This window comes from Loxodonta africana, chromosome 23 (genome assembly GCF_030014295.1).
Source record: "Loxodonta africana isolate mLoxAfr1 chromosome 23, mLoxAfr1.hap2, whole genome shotgun sequence".
Taxonomy (NCBI): Eukaryota; Metazoa; Chordata; class Mammalia; order Proboscidea; family Elephantidae; genus Loxodonta; species Loxodonta africana.
This window is the reverse complement of record NC_087364.1, coordinates 46,212,177-46,226,993: the sequence shown is the minus strand read 5'-3', so window position 1 is coordinate 46,226,993 and position 14,817 is coordinate 46,212,177. Positions and strand designations below refer to the sequence as shown.

Here is a 14,817-nt window from a genome sequence, read left to right as displayed (position 1 = left end):
CACTCTTATGATCTCACATCTTGATAAAAACAAGGTATTGCTTAAAGGCATAGCATAATAGAAGGGGATCCAACCTAATAGATGGTCAAAGAATAGTATCAACTTAAAAAAGTACTAAGGGAAGCAAATACAGTTTTTAGAGATGTCTTTTGGACACATTGGGTATGGCCATCTATATATCTATAGCATGTGGCATAAGCAAACAAAAGTTATCGTGACGTTTATTGTATTTTCTCTTATGGAGGGGATTAGGAATTGAGAAATTAGAGAAAAACATTTATTTTCTCCATGTGGCTATGGTTTAGTTTAGTTTTGTTTTCATTCTGGGTGTTTATTTTGCTCTGTGTTTATCTAGTGTATTTTGCCTCTCTTATGATAACCCTGCCTTGATTCTATGTTGTTTCTAGAATGTGAGCACTGTACCGAATTCTGAGATACTTTATATGCAAATTGATTTAATGAGTAATTTGTGCATACGAAAGATAGCAAAGAACGACTTTGAAAATCAGCACTGATTTCAGCCATACTTTTCACAGAACCTATTTGGCATTATCTAAGCCTGAATATAAAATTGAAAACAGTTCTATTTAGACAAGGACAGGCAATTATGTTATTCTCCTCAGTTGCTAATTTCAGTCCAGATTCAGTAGACATATAGACTTCCCATTTATGTTTGTTACTTGAAAACTCGTGTGGAAAATCATAACATCATAATTTCTAGAAAATCTGATCTGTATATGAAATACTCGTAGGCAATTTCTAGGAAGTGTTTTTTGGAGATGTGACTGACCTTTCATTTCATAGTCTTTCAGTTAGACAGAAGTCAGATATACTAGATTTATTTTGGTATGTTCCCTTAATATTTATGATCATTAATAGAATATCTGCTTAGCTTTTTAAATAGAAATAAATATCTCCTGCCTTCAGGACTTAATTTCAACTTTTTGTCCCCTTTCTGTATGTGTGCCCACTTGTGAAATCTGTTCAACATACTGTAATAAAAACAATGCTTGTTCGAATTCTGAAATGACAGGAGTTAAGGTCTGGATTTGACATGATTCCAAGTGAGAAAATCTTCTTCAGTTTTGTTCTTAGCCACAGTGCCAGGTAGGGTTGTGGTTTAGCCGCATTGCCTTTAGACCCGTGTAAAAAAAAAAAAAAAATTTTTTTTTTTTTATTGATAAAGAGGTTTAAAAAAAATCACTGTGGCATTAACTGATATGTGAGTTGAATACGTTTTAAACCAAATGCGTGCAGACTCTACGTCATTATTGTTCACCTTTAAATAATGGCTATAAACATTCTAATAATAAGTAACTCATTAAACTTTTATTACACAATCTCTAGAGTGAAACAACAAGTACAGTACTGCTCGAGATGATCCAGAAGGCTTGGAAATAAACTAAGGCTTAATAACGAAATCATTTTGTAATTACAGTGTTGGTAAATGCAGGACTGTGTCTCTTTAACAGGATACGTATGGGATGGTGAGGAACAAGGGGAAAATTGTGCAGTTAGAGGAAATTTAAAAATAATTATTTTTTTTTTCCCTTGGAGTAAGATATCTTCAACATATACAAAAATATTTACCTTCAGAAATGTAAAATAATTTTTTTCATGACGTCAGAACTGAGTAGTTTTATTGCTTCAAGATAAAACAATTCAAGATAGTTGTGTAAATAAATGGTTCATGACTCTTCGGATAAAGATCACTCATTCTTCTCTCTCCTCCTTCTAGAATTCAGTTAATGGTCAGTTCAGTAGTCTTCACCATTTTAGTGGTCACCCTTGCTTTTGAGAGTGTGGATTGTCTGGTCTGGAGGTATTATGAACTAGAGCAAGGGCTTTTTTTTTTTTTTTGGTGATTTCAGCAAACTTTCTATCCACCAAAGAGCAGTTGAGTTCTTGACTCTACTGTTTCTTTTTAATCTTAGCCTAGTTAATACAAAACCCAATCATGATCAACAAAGTCACTTTCTCAAAGGCATCTTAGCCTGCTCCTGCATGTTCATTTTTAATCATCTTATGTCATATTTGCCCTCCACTGTAGCTGATTTCCCTTCTGTTTGGTTAGACAAGTAATTGTGATTAACTAGTATGACCTCTCTTTGATACTCCTTTATTTCTTAAAATGATAAATTAAGGATTAAAAAAAAATCTGAAGTCAAGAAAGATAAAAAAATTCTTAAGCCAAGAAAGATAAACACTGAACAGAGGAAATCCAGACTGAGCAATTATTGACTGCCTACCATGCATCAGATTCTGTATTCAATGTTTCCCCTACAGAAACTCAGCCTATCACAACCAAACAAATCATTGTGATCTACAGTACCACCCTTGCTCCTTTCTCCTTACTAAGTGCCCCTTCTTGAGTATTTCCTCTTTTAATCAAATTGTGTTAGCATCTACCCAGTTGTCTGCCCAAGCCAAAACATGTGAATGTCATCTGACTGTACTCTGGCCCCTACCAGTTCTGTTCAGTGTACAGTCCCATGCTCTACCAAGCCCCCATTCCTTTGCACACACTGCTCTCCTTACATGAGTTCATTTCTTTTATGATACCATTCCTGACCTTTCTAGTCACAATTTAGTACTGCCTACTTTTTGTCCCAGCATAGTACCGGATAAATCTATTTACTAAAGAACTTAAACATTGTACAGCATCCAAATTATTAGTCTACCTTCCCTAATAGAGCAAAATTTTCTTGAGAGCTTGCACAGCTATATCCTCCTAGTGAAACATCTTAATTATGTTCCATACATTTTTTGATGCCAGTGTTGTTATCCAGTGCTCAACACATTACCTGAAACAAGCATTCAAAAATAATTGTTCAACGAAAGAATGAGTGAATGAATGAATGGATGAATGAATGAGTGAATATAGGATTATGTTACCCTGAAAGAGAAGGCAAGGAGCAGCGGCTTAAATAGGCCCATGGAAAAAGCTAGACTCTGGAATTTAGACACATGGAACCAAGTATTACTTCTGCTACTAACTGTGTGATAAGGGAAACTACTTAAAATCAATTGGTCACTGCTTTTTGTTTGATCAATCAGGCCAATAATAGCTGTCATATATCATTAGCTGTTATAAAATTACAATGAACTAAAGAAATAGGATGGTCTCTTAAAAGAAAGTTTTTAAAAGAGAAAGATAAAAGATAACATTATAATTAGGGGTCACTTTTCTAAACTGTATTTAAGTAATTCATAAAAAATTGAGTATATTTCCCAAATAAGGCACCTCTGGAAAATCATTTAAATTTATACTTCAGAGAAATAGGATGTTCTTGAAAGTATGATTAACCGACTAAAATACACAGTTGAGTAAAATAAGCTATCGATATGTATGTCATATATATATGTATATATTGTATGTATATGTATATATATGTGTGTATGTATATATACATATATATATTCTGTATGATTTTCTCCCAGACGAGGATTGATTTAATAAAGTTAAACTTCAAGAATAATATCAGAGTTCGACAGTGATTGCCACCTTACAGTAAACATGACTTTAACAAAAAAGATCTTGAAAAACTGCAAAGTGCTTGATTGTCTTAGGACCTGCAAATAATTAGTGGTGGAACTCCTTCTCTGAGATTTTAAACTTCAGAGTTACTGAGTGAGTGAAGAAGAAAATATTTTGTTGGTTCAAGATGAAAGTTTTCTCTTATATTTGCTTCTGAAGATGACCAACCATTCTTTATAGCATGGAGACTTTGTGCAGAGCAGTGAAGAGTTGGATTCTGGAGTAAGAGTTCCCAGGCTCAAATCCTGGGGCTCCACATGCTAGCTGAGTGATTTGGCAGAAGTTGCTTAACTCTCTGCCTCTTAGTTTGTGAGGATAGATTGTAACATTGCATGTTGAGCTTAGCACATAGCCCTCCACCTGGTAAACCAGAAAAACCAAACAGGTTGCCGTGGAGTCCATTCCAATGCATGTGTTTCAGAGTAGAATTGCACTTCATAGGGTTGTACTTTGAAGGGCTCCTCTGGGTAGATTCGAACTAACAAACTCTCAGTTAAGAGCCAAGCTCTAACCATTTGCTCCACCCAGGGACTCTTCTGCCTGGTAAAAACCCAACCACTCGTTGCCATCGAGTCAATTCTGATTCATAATGACCCTATAGGACAGAGTAGTACTACCCCACAGGATTTCCAAGGAGCTGCTAGTGGATTTGAACTGTCAACCTTTTGGTTAGCAGCCCAACTCTTAACCACTGCGCCACCAGGGCTCCTTAGAAGAGCTCAGTAATGTTAAACAAACAAACAAAAAAAGTTGTGGAAAATACAGATCTAGCACGGATCTACCAATTATTATATTTTAATTATTGATTTTTATAAATTATTACTTTTCCCTCACTTCTGTTTCCTTGAAGTTCAAGTATATCTGATATGGTCTAATTAGTTGACTCTGGGTTTATTTGAAAAAAAAGCACCATTTCCTAATTAAGAGGTAAAACAAGGGTTCAGGAGAGATTCATAAATTTCTTTTTAAATCAAAGAGCAATTTGGGTGGCATTTTTTTTAAATAGTCTGAGAGAGTTTGTTAGAAAAATAGTGTAAAGTTTTGTTTCCTCAAAATATTATTATTTATTATTATAGTAATAAATATTATTATTTAGCACATTTCCTTTGCATATCTTTATTAACAGCGGTCATCATAAAACTCTGCAAGGAGATGTCAGTTAGTCGATGAAGCACCCACTATGTGCCAAAGCCTTATTGTATCCATTTCACCCAGAGCTGATCCAAACTTAGTTTGATCAGTTAAAATACCAGGTATGAACTTAGCTTTTCTTTTTCTCCCTTCAAACATACACATAATCAGGAAGAAAAATAATGACAGGAGAACCCCATCCATTGCCGTCGAGTCAATTCCGACTCATAGCGATCCTATAGGATAGAGTAGAACTGCCCCATAAAGTCTCCAAGGGGCACCTGGTGGATTCAAAGTGTTGGCCTTTTGGTTAGCAGCCATAGCACTTAACCACTACGCCACCAGGGTTTCCAATGATAGGAGTGGACGGTAAATTTCTGTTCCATTCTGTTAAATAGATGGGAAAGAAACAGTAGAAAGAGATTTTACTGGAGTCAGAAATTAATTAAATAATTTTTATGCACTGCTTTGGCATACATCATGTTCTAGCAATGTAATCCTGCCATGTGATATCACAGTGAATGTGTGCCTCCCTATATCATTTTCAGAGAAATGGCTCCTATGTTTGTAAGCGTGATTTTGAATTCAGCAATGGAGTTTTATCTACTGAAATGTGTGATCTATATGTTAACATGAATATCCATTAAAAGCAGCAACAACAACACGGTACTTTGAAGATACCTAACAACTGTGGTCAGAGTCAAGAGGCTGATGATCAAATAACCTATGTTTGGTAATAAAGAAAAATGGGGTAATTAGAGAGTTTAGAGAGATGAGCCAGATTATCTTTGAGTATTTGTACCGTATTTCCATCTAGTTATGCTTGGGTCAAAAGTGAATTTTACCTGGCTTGGCACTGATTTCAGAGAGAAATGTTTAGTTCATTAATGAGAAAGCAAGAACATGTGACCAGTTGCAGTACGCCATATCCTAGGAGAGGATTTTTGTTTGGCTTAGTAATTTCAAAATGAATTGATTCTAATGGAGAATGATGACTATTAATTATCCAAAAGAATGTTTCTAATGGGTAGTAAGAAACACAAATGTAATCTAATAATAAATGTATGTTGTTATAAAACCTTACATTACAAAAGTATTTAAGTTTTTGTAAAGTTATTTTAAAAATGGTGTCTTAGTCATCTAGCGCTGCCATAACAGAAATACCACAAATGAATGGCTTTAACAAACAGAAATTTATTTTCTCACGGTCAGAAGTCTAGAAGTCCGAATTCAGGTGTGAGCTCTAGGGGAAGGCTTTCTGTCTCTGTTGGCTCTGGAGGAAGGGCCTTGTCTCTTTTGAGCTTCTGCTCCTCGGTGATCTTCATGTGGCTTGGCATCTGTCTTCCTGCATTTCTGCTTACTTGTTTAAGCTCCTTTATATCTCAAAAGAGGTTGATTCAAGAGTACCCTACACTAATCTTGCCTCATCAACATAACAAAGTAACCCATTCCCAAATGGAATTATAATCACAGGCATTAAAAAAAAAGAAAACCAAACCCGTTGCTGTCGATTCAATTCCCAGTTCCGACTCATAGCGACATTATAGGACAGAGTAAAACTACCCCATAGAGTTTCCAAGGAGCACCTGGTGGATTCGAACTGCCAACCTTTTGGTTAGCAGTTGTAGCTCTTAACCACCACACTGCCAGGGTAGTGGTTAGGATTTACAGCACATATTTTGGGGGGACACAATGCAATCCATAACAGATGGTAAATGTAGTTTTCCCCTACTGGCTGGTGCAAACAGTATCACTTTTGGCTGTTAACTGAATGGTTGGTGGTTCGAGATCACCTAGAGGCACCTTGAAAGAAAGGTCCGGTGATCTACTTCTGAAAAATAAGCCACTGAAGACCGTATGGAACACAGTTGTACTCTGACACACATGAGAGTCATCACGAGTCAGAATCGACTCCACAGCAAATGATTTGTTTGTTTTCTGAAATAGAGTTTGGGTATTCACCGTGGATAGAATTGTGCCCCCCCCCCCAAATATCTGTCAACGTGGCTAAGTCATGATTCCCGGAATTGCGTGACTGTCTACCATTTTCTTATCTGATGTGATTTCCCTGTGTGTTGTAAATCCTATCACTGTGATGTAATGAGATGGATTAATGTCAGTTATATTGATGAGATCTACAAGACTAGATACTGTCTTAAGCCAATCTCTTTTGAGATATAAGAGAGAGAAGCGAGCAGAGAGACATGGGGACCTCATACCACCAAGAAAGCATTGCCGGAAGCAGAGCGTGTCCTTTGGACCTGAGGTTCTTGCGCCGAGAGGCTCCCAGACCAAGGGAAGCCTGATGCATCACAAGGACCTTCCTCCAGAGCCGACAAACAGAGAAAGCCTTCCCCTAGAGCCAGTGCCCTGAATTCGGACTTCTAGCTTACAGAACTGTGAGAGAATAAACTTCTCTTTGTTAAAGTCATCCACTGTATTTCTGTTCCATCAGCACTAGATGACCAAGAAAGTATTCAGTTTTACTTTGTGAATGATTAAGAACTGAGGAAATGCCATGAGAAGAAGTGAGGTTTAATTAATAGAACCCTGAATTTGTTACTGGGGCTTAAGGAAATGTTATTATTTTAGAATACAGTTGTGCGTTGCTTAACATCCATGATATGATCTGTGAAATAGGGTGTTATGCGATTTGGATGTTGCTCAAACACCATATTATATACAGGCAGTCCCCGGGCTATGTATGTCTGATTTACAACTTGTAGTTTTGAACCAACCCTCTAAAGCCTATTGTATACAAGAGACATGAGATACACGTGTTGCATGCGGAAAGCTGTTACATTTGCTATGTCCAATTATGTTCGCTACGTCCTGTCCTCTGACTGGGATTTCTGAACTGTTATAACCTTATGGGACCGTGAACGTATATACTGTTGGATATTGCCTGCATGGACATTATGTGGCACATGACTGTATAACAAAATCCAGAAAAAAGGATGCAATCTATTTTATTCACATTGTGCCCCCCGAATACATAATATAAACTAAATCTTTGGTTGTTGAAAGAAAAGACAAGTTTATTCTCCTGAAGGACCATGACCTATCTTTAGTTTTGACCTGGGCTCAGAGGGACACCTCTTTTATTTCCTTTTTTTAAGTGCTTAACCAATATAGTTTTTATTGTGTGAACCAAATATTTTGATATTGATGTATTTTTTTTAATTTTATAAATTAAAAAAATGTGTATAAAGCCTTTTAATCAGCCATTTTGTTGAAAGCTGTATTATCAGTTTAACCGCTGTTTTGCTTTATGAGCCCAGTTTTAACTCACCTGCTTTTCTCAGGGGAAGGATAAAAAACCAAAACCAAACTCGTTGCTGTAGTGTCTATTCCGATTCATAGTGACCCTGTAGGACAAAGTAGAACTACCCCATGGGTTTTCCTGGTGAAATCGAACTGCCAACGTTTTGGTTAGCATCTGTAGCTCTTAACCACTATGCCACCAGGGTTTCCTCAAGTGAAGGACAGTAACATGCATTCCTGAACATTTCCTACTGATTTGAATTAAAGTTGAATTCAAATTTAAAAAATAAAATGTCAAAGTAATACTATCATGAACAGTCTACACTTGCAGAGTCTCCTTATACCCCTTAGTTTTCCCTAATGTTAACATCTTATATTACCATGGCATATTTGTCAAAACTAAGAAATCAGCATTGATATGTTAATCAGTTGATGTTGAGTCTATTCCTACTCATGGCATTCCCACGTGTGTCAGAGTAGAACTGTGCTCTACAGGGTTTTTTCAATGACTGATTTATTTCAGAACTAGACAGCAGGAGAAAAGACATGGTGATCTACTCCTGTAATGATTACAGCCCAGGAAACCCTATGGGGCAGTTCTACTCTCTCCTGTAGGGTTGCTGTGAATCAATCAACTTGACTGCACACAACAACAACACCAATAATTCTCTGTTAATACCATGGGACTTGGTCATATTCTGCTTTCTTCCAGGAAAGGCAGTGCTGGAGTCCAGCCTGTCTACTCATCTGACAACTCTAATACTTCCAAAATGTTGTCGGTGATATGGGCAAGTCTTGTTTCAATTTTTTTAAAGTTCCCCAAATATCAGGAGTCTTTTGGCGGAGCCAAGATGGCAGAATAGACAGACGCTTCCAGCGAGCCCTCTTTACAACAAAGACCTGAAAAAACAAGTGAAATGAGTATATTTACGACAAGCTAGGAGCCCTTAGAAAATGAACTGAGGGGCAAGGGGAGGAAGAGACATTTCAGAAGTGGAGAGGAGTTACCGGACCTGAATCGTGGGGAGCCCTCAGGCACCATTCCAGGAGTGGAGGCGACAGGTTGGTACTAGCGTTCAGCTGCAGTTTCCTCAGGGAGAAGTAGCCAGAATACTCACACTTCTGGAACCAGAGAAGAATGGTGCTCTTGGCAAAAGCTAAGTACTTGCGTATATTTTACTGTGCCCCTGCTCCCAAGCCGGAGTCAGTGGCTGTTGATTCCCCTGGGCGTGAGATAGGCCTGGTTGAGTGCCTAGAGCCATCCTCCCGGCCTTGGAGAAGGATAAATTTGCAATCATTTGCCAGCTCCACTAACGGGCGGAGCTCAGGACAGAATCGGCTTCTGTCCAGGCATAAACAGTCCATGGACTTTGAGTACTTTTCCCCTCTGCATGGACCTGTGTGGGCCCGTTTCAGGCCCTTGTTGGCGCACTCCAACCGTTTCAGCTCTGCAGCAGGGAGTTGGATGTTTGATGTTTGACACTGCTTTGCCTATTGAACAGGGCCCTCACCTACCCACATCTGGGGCCTAAGGACTGGTAGAAACACTCAGGTCACCCAGCCACACGTGACAGGGGTCCAAGGATAACTGGTACCTCTCAGTCCTTACAACCAAAAACATTGGGTGCCCATGGTCTGTCTGCAGAACCTACCCACCTGTATGCTCTAGGGAACAGGGACACACTTTCCTTTCAGAGGCATGTGGGGGATGATTCTTAGCCCCCTGCCATGTTCAGAGTGTGACCCCCTGCTGCAATCAGATACCGGTACCTACACTAATCACCCCTGCCCCTCTAAGACTGTAGGACAGAGCCTGTACCACACACTTGATGATCAACTACCAGGACACCTGAGCTGAATTCATACAAGAAAAGTGAATGGACTCCTAGACTAATATACTTGATAACAGCTCTAGCCATCTGGGGACAGGACACCAGAGTTCCAAAGGCGAAAATAATCAAGCTAGCTCACTCAAGCAAGCCATTTGGGCATATCAAAACAAAACAAAGCAAGAAGCCACAACACAGTAAGCAAACATAAAATAAACTAATAAAATAACTTATAGATGGCTCGGAGACAACAGTCAATATCAAGTCACATAAAGAAACAGACCATGATCACCTCGACAAGCTCTCAGAACAAAAGAATCCAGGGATCTTCTAGATGAAAGTGCCTTCCTGGAATTACCAGAGGCAGAATACAAAAGATTAATACACAGAACCCTTCAAAACATCAGGAAGGAAATGAGGCAATATGCAGAACAAGCCAAGGAACACACAGATAAAGCAATTGAAGAAATTAAAAAGATTATTCAGGAACATAATGTAAAATTTAATAAGCTGGAAAAATCCATAGACAGCCATCAGAAACTCAGAAGATTAACAATAAAATTACAGAAGTAGACAACTCAGTAGAAAGTCAGAGAAGCAGATTCGAGCAAGTGGAAGGCAGAATTTCTGAACTTGAAAATAAGGCACTTGGCACTAATATATTTGAAGAAAAATCAGATAAAAGAATTAAAAAAAATGAAGAAACCTTAAGAATCATGTGGGACTCTGTCAAGAGAAATAACCTACGAGTGACTGGAGTACCAGAACAGGGAGGGATAACAGAAATATAGAGAGAATTGCTGAAGATTTATTGGCAGAAAGCTTGCCTGATATCATGAGAGATGAGAAGATACCTATCCAAGATGCTCATCAAACTCCACATAAGGTAGATCTTAAAAGAAAGTCACCAAGACATATTATAATCAAACTTTCCAAAACCAAAGATAAAGAGAGAATTTTAAGAGCAGCGAGGGATAAATGAAAAGTTACCTACAAAGCAGAGTCAATAAGAATAAGTTCGGACTACTCAGGAGAAACCATGCAGGCAAGAAGGCAATGGAATGACTTATATTAATAATTGAAGAAAAAAATTGTCAACCAGTAATCATATATCCAGCAAAACTGTCTCTCAAATATGAAGGTGAAATTAGGACATTTCCAGATAAACAGAAGTTTAGGGCATTTGTAAAAACCAAACCAAAACTACAAGAAATACTAAAGGGAGCTCTCTGGTTAGAAAATCAATAATATCAGGTATCAACCCAAGACTAGAACACTGGGCAGAGCAATCAGAAATCAACCCAGACAGGGAAATCAAAAAAATAAATCAAGATTAAAAAAACACTCAAAACAGTGTAACGGCGATGTTACTGTGTAAAAGAAGACAACATTAAAACAATAAATAGGAAATGAAAAATGTAGTCACAGATCTTCCATGTGGAGAGGAAGACAAGGTGATACAAAGAAATAAAAGTTAGGTTTAAATTTAGAAAAATAGAGGTAAATAATACGGTAACCACAAAGGAGACAAACTATCTTATGCATCAAAATAAAATACAAGAAAAAAATAGAAACTCGCCAAGAAAGAAAATCAACAACAAGGAATATGAGGAAAGGACAATATATACTCAGCACTTAAAATTAAGTGGGAAGAAGAAACTGTCAACAACACACAAAAAAAGACATCAAAATGATGGCACTAAATTCATATTAAAAAAAAATTTATTCATACCTATGCATAATTACGGTCAATGTAAATGGACTAAATGCACCAATAAAGAGACAGAGAGTGGCAGGATGCATTAAAAAACACTATCCGTCTATATGCTGCCTAGAAGAGACACACCTTAGACTTAGAGACACAAACAAACTAAAACTCAAAGGATAGGAAAAAATATATCAAGCAAACAACAATCAAAAAAGAGCAGGAGTGGCAATATTAATTTCTGACAAAATAGACTTTAAAATTAAATCCATCATAAAGGATAAGGAAGGACACTATACAATGTTTAAAGGGACAGTATAACAAGAAAGAGTCTTTTGTTTTATTCTGCCACAGGTTTGGTTTTTTTTTAGTGATCAAGTAGAATTTGCATATGAATCATTCATTTTTTAGAAGGAATATTGGGTGATTTTCTTACATTTAGGAAGCTTCATATAAATTGCTAGTCTATTTAAAAAAAAAAAAAAAGTCTATTTTACAACCCCCAAAAATCAAGCCTTTGAGTGGATTCCAACTCATAGTCTATCTTACAAGACAGACTAAAATGAGTCTCTTTTTTATTTATTCTCCCCATAATTGCATGATTATTGCTTCTCCCTATAGTCAATAAATCAATAATCTTCTAGGTTCAAAACCTAAGATATTTAGGAAAGATCTCCTTTTAATAGTCTTGACAATTGACTTTAGGACTTGGTCAACCAGGGGCAGAGATTCCTTATCATGCCTTATTATTCTAGAATATTTAGTTGGAATCCATTGCATCAGAATGTTCTATTTTTAATGCTTAAGTGCCCGGCTGCTAACCGAAAAGGTCAGTGGTTAGAATCCACCCGCCACTTCGTGGGAGAAAAGATCTGGAGATCTGCTGCCATAAGAATTTCAGCCTAGGAAACCCTATGGGACAGTTCTACTCTGTCCTATAGTGTCACAACAATAAGCTTGAGGATTGGTTAGGGAATAGTGCGGAGTAACAGGTATCTGATTCAAATGTATCTCAGGCAAATAAAAGAGTTGGTGCAGATTCTGCTCTTTAATTTGTTCCTTGGATGGAGTTAACAACATGGAGAGAATTTATTCCAATAGTGATAAGTAGGTAGTATGGAAACAAGGGGAAATTGAGGGGAATTGAACACTCATTTATTTGAGGGATAAATAAATTTTTTTATTGATGTAGCATCTTAGCTTCTCAAAATTTATTTATATTGATAGAATCATACAATAAAGTTGATGAAGTACTATGCTTTATATATAATTCTGCCCAAGATAGTGTTTTTTAAAAAAAATGAATTGGTACTTTAGCTATATGCAAATCTAGTTAATAAATAATATCTTAAGTTTTACACTGGAACCTCTTTTGGTCCTTCATGATATATAGATGAAGATAAGTAAAATATTGTATGCTTTTTAAGAATTTTTTTTGTATGATAACTAGTATGATTATAAAGCCAAAAAAAAAAAAAAAAAAACTCATGAAGAGTAAGAACAGGCCAAATGTAATTACAAAAAAATAACAAAAAGTCTTTTGTCCCCAGTGACTTGGGACTGTTGCCCCTGAACAGACCTGTATGGCACAAATGTTAAGATCCATATGGCATTGATGTGTAGCAAATAGATACCAACAGATACCTGTTGGTTGGTCTTTTTTTTTTTAAGCCAAAATTTGATATAACAAGATTTTAGTACAGCACAAGGACTTTGACTGTTCTTTTAAAAAGGAGCCCTGGTGGTGTAGTGGTTAAGCACTTGGCTGCTAACCAAACCCACCAGCTGCTCCGCGGGAGAAAGATGTAGCAGTCTGCTTCCTTAAAGATTACAGTTTAAGAAACTCTATGCGGAAGTTCTACTCTGACTATAGGGTCACTGTGAGTCAGAATTGACTTGATGGCTGCAGATTTTGGTTTTGGTTTTTGTTATAAAGGGATTTCGCTTGTACTGATTGAGGGCAAACTGATGGAAGATGAAGCAAACATTACACAGAAAGAGCTTGCCTCACTGAGGAGTTCCACACCGTAATGTGGGCTGGATACACGTGCCTGAAGAAGAAGATCTCAGAGGTGTCTTCTCAGAGGGACACTCATGCCCAGGACATGGGAAAAGAAAAGCAGGCTCAGAACAATTCAAAGTTTATTCTATTATTATCGGCCATGCCACCCCCTCCCAATATCTACTGCTTCCAGATCCAGACCCTATCACACTCTTAAGCATTTATTCCATCAGCTGTCAGATCAGACTTTTATTTCACCAGTCAAATGCTGCCCAAGAGACAGAAAATAATTTGTTTGGACCTCTTAACTTAATCATAGGAAGTCAGCTGTGGAGTGTCATCTGATATAGAAACAACCTTACTTTCCTTTTAGTCTGTCTGCTTCCAGAACTCATACTGTGTAATCTTATGCACCCACATGCACACACACACATATACACACACAAATACATGTGCCTTTTTCTGTGTGTGTTTTTTTAAAGTGATTATTTTGGAATCTGCCAGCACTATACTTGATGCCTAATCCTTTCTTTATGTAACCCATATAAAGTTGGATTGCCTTATGGCTCCACCTTGGTCCAACCTAGCTGCCGCTGAGTTAACTCTGACTCGTGGAGACCCCATGTATGTGGAGTAGAACTGTGCTCCTTAGGGTTTTCAATGGCTGATTTTTCAGAAGTAGATCCCAGACCTTTCTTCCAAGGCTCCTCTGGGTGGACAGAAACTTTCAACATTTTGGTTAGCAACGGAGCGGGTTAACCGTTTGCACCACCCAGGGACTTCACCATGGCAGTCACTACAAAAATTAAAAGAAAAAAAAAAGGGAAGGCCAAGGAACCAAAAAAATATTTAAATCTTTCTCAGAAGTATCAAAAGGGATTTGATTTATAACGTATTACAAAACTTAAATTCATTCTCCCTATTTCTCTTTATTGTTCATTTCTTTCATTATCTCACATATCCAGCAGCTGCTTTTTTCAGAGACTCCCTTCTCAAAACTCTCTTCATAGTCCAAGCCTCTGCTTTTCTATCTTTTTTATCATTTAGGTTAACAGATTCAAGATGACCTTTTTCTATTCTTTGGATTACCTAGTTTCTGGATTTGGCAGAATAATCAAGGACCCAGATATTGATCTATGAAAGAAGACTACTTTCTTCTTGGGGATGGAGGATGATAATTACTCACCCACCGAAACCCTTGCTGTTGAGTTGTTTCTGACTCATAGCAACCGCATAGGACAGAGTAGAACTGCCCCACAAGGTCGTAACAAATTATGAATAACATTATGAAGAATGGGAATTCCACAATACTTCACTGCAATCATGTGAAACCTGTACATAGACCAAG

The 14,817-nt window shown here is 37.4% G+C and overlaps 1 protein-coding gene across 8 annotated transcripts in view; it reads left to right on the top strand.

Moving 5' to 3' along the window:
- The window catches only part of MECOM (MDS1 and EVI1 complex locus), a 632,521-nt gene that overhangs the window by 316,367 nt on the left and 301,337 nt on the right, over positions 1-14,817 (top strand). The gene's annotated exons all lie outside the window — the stretch shown is intronic.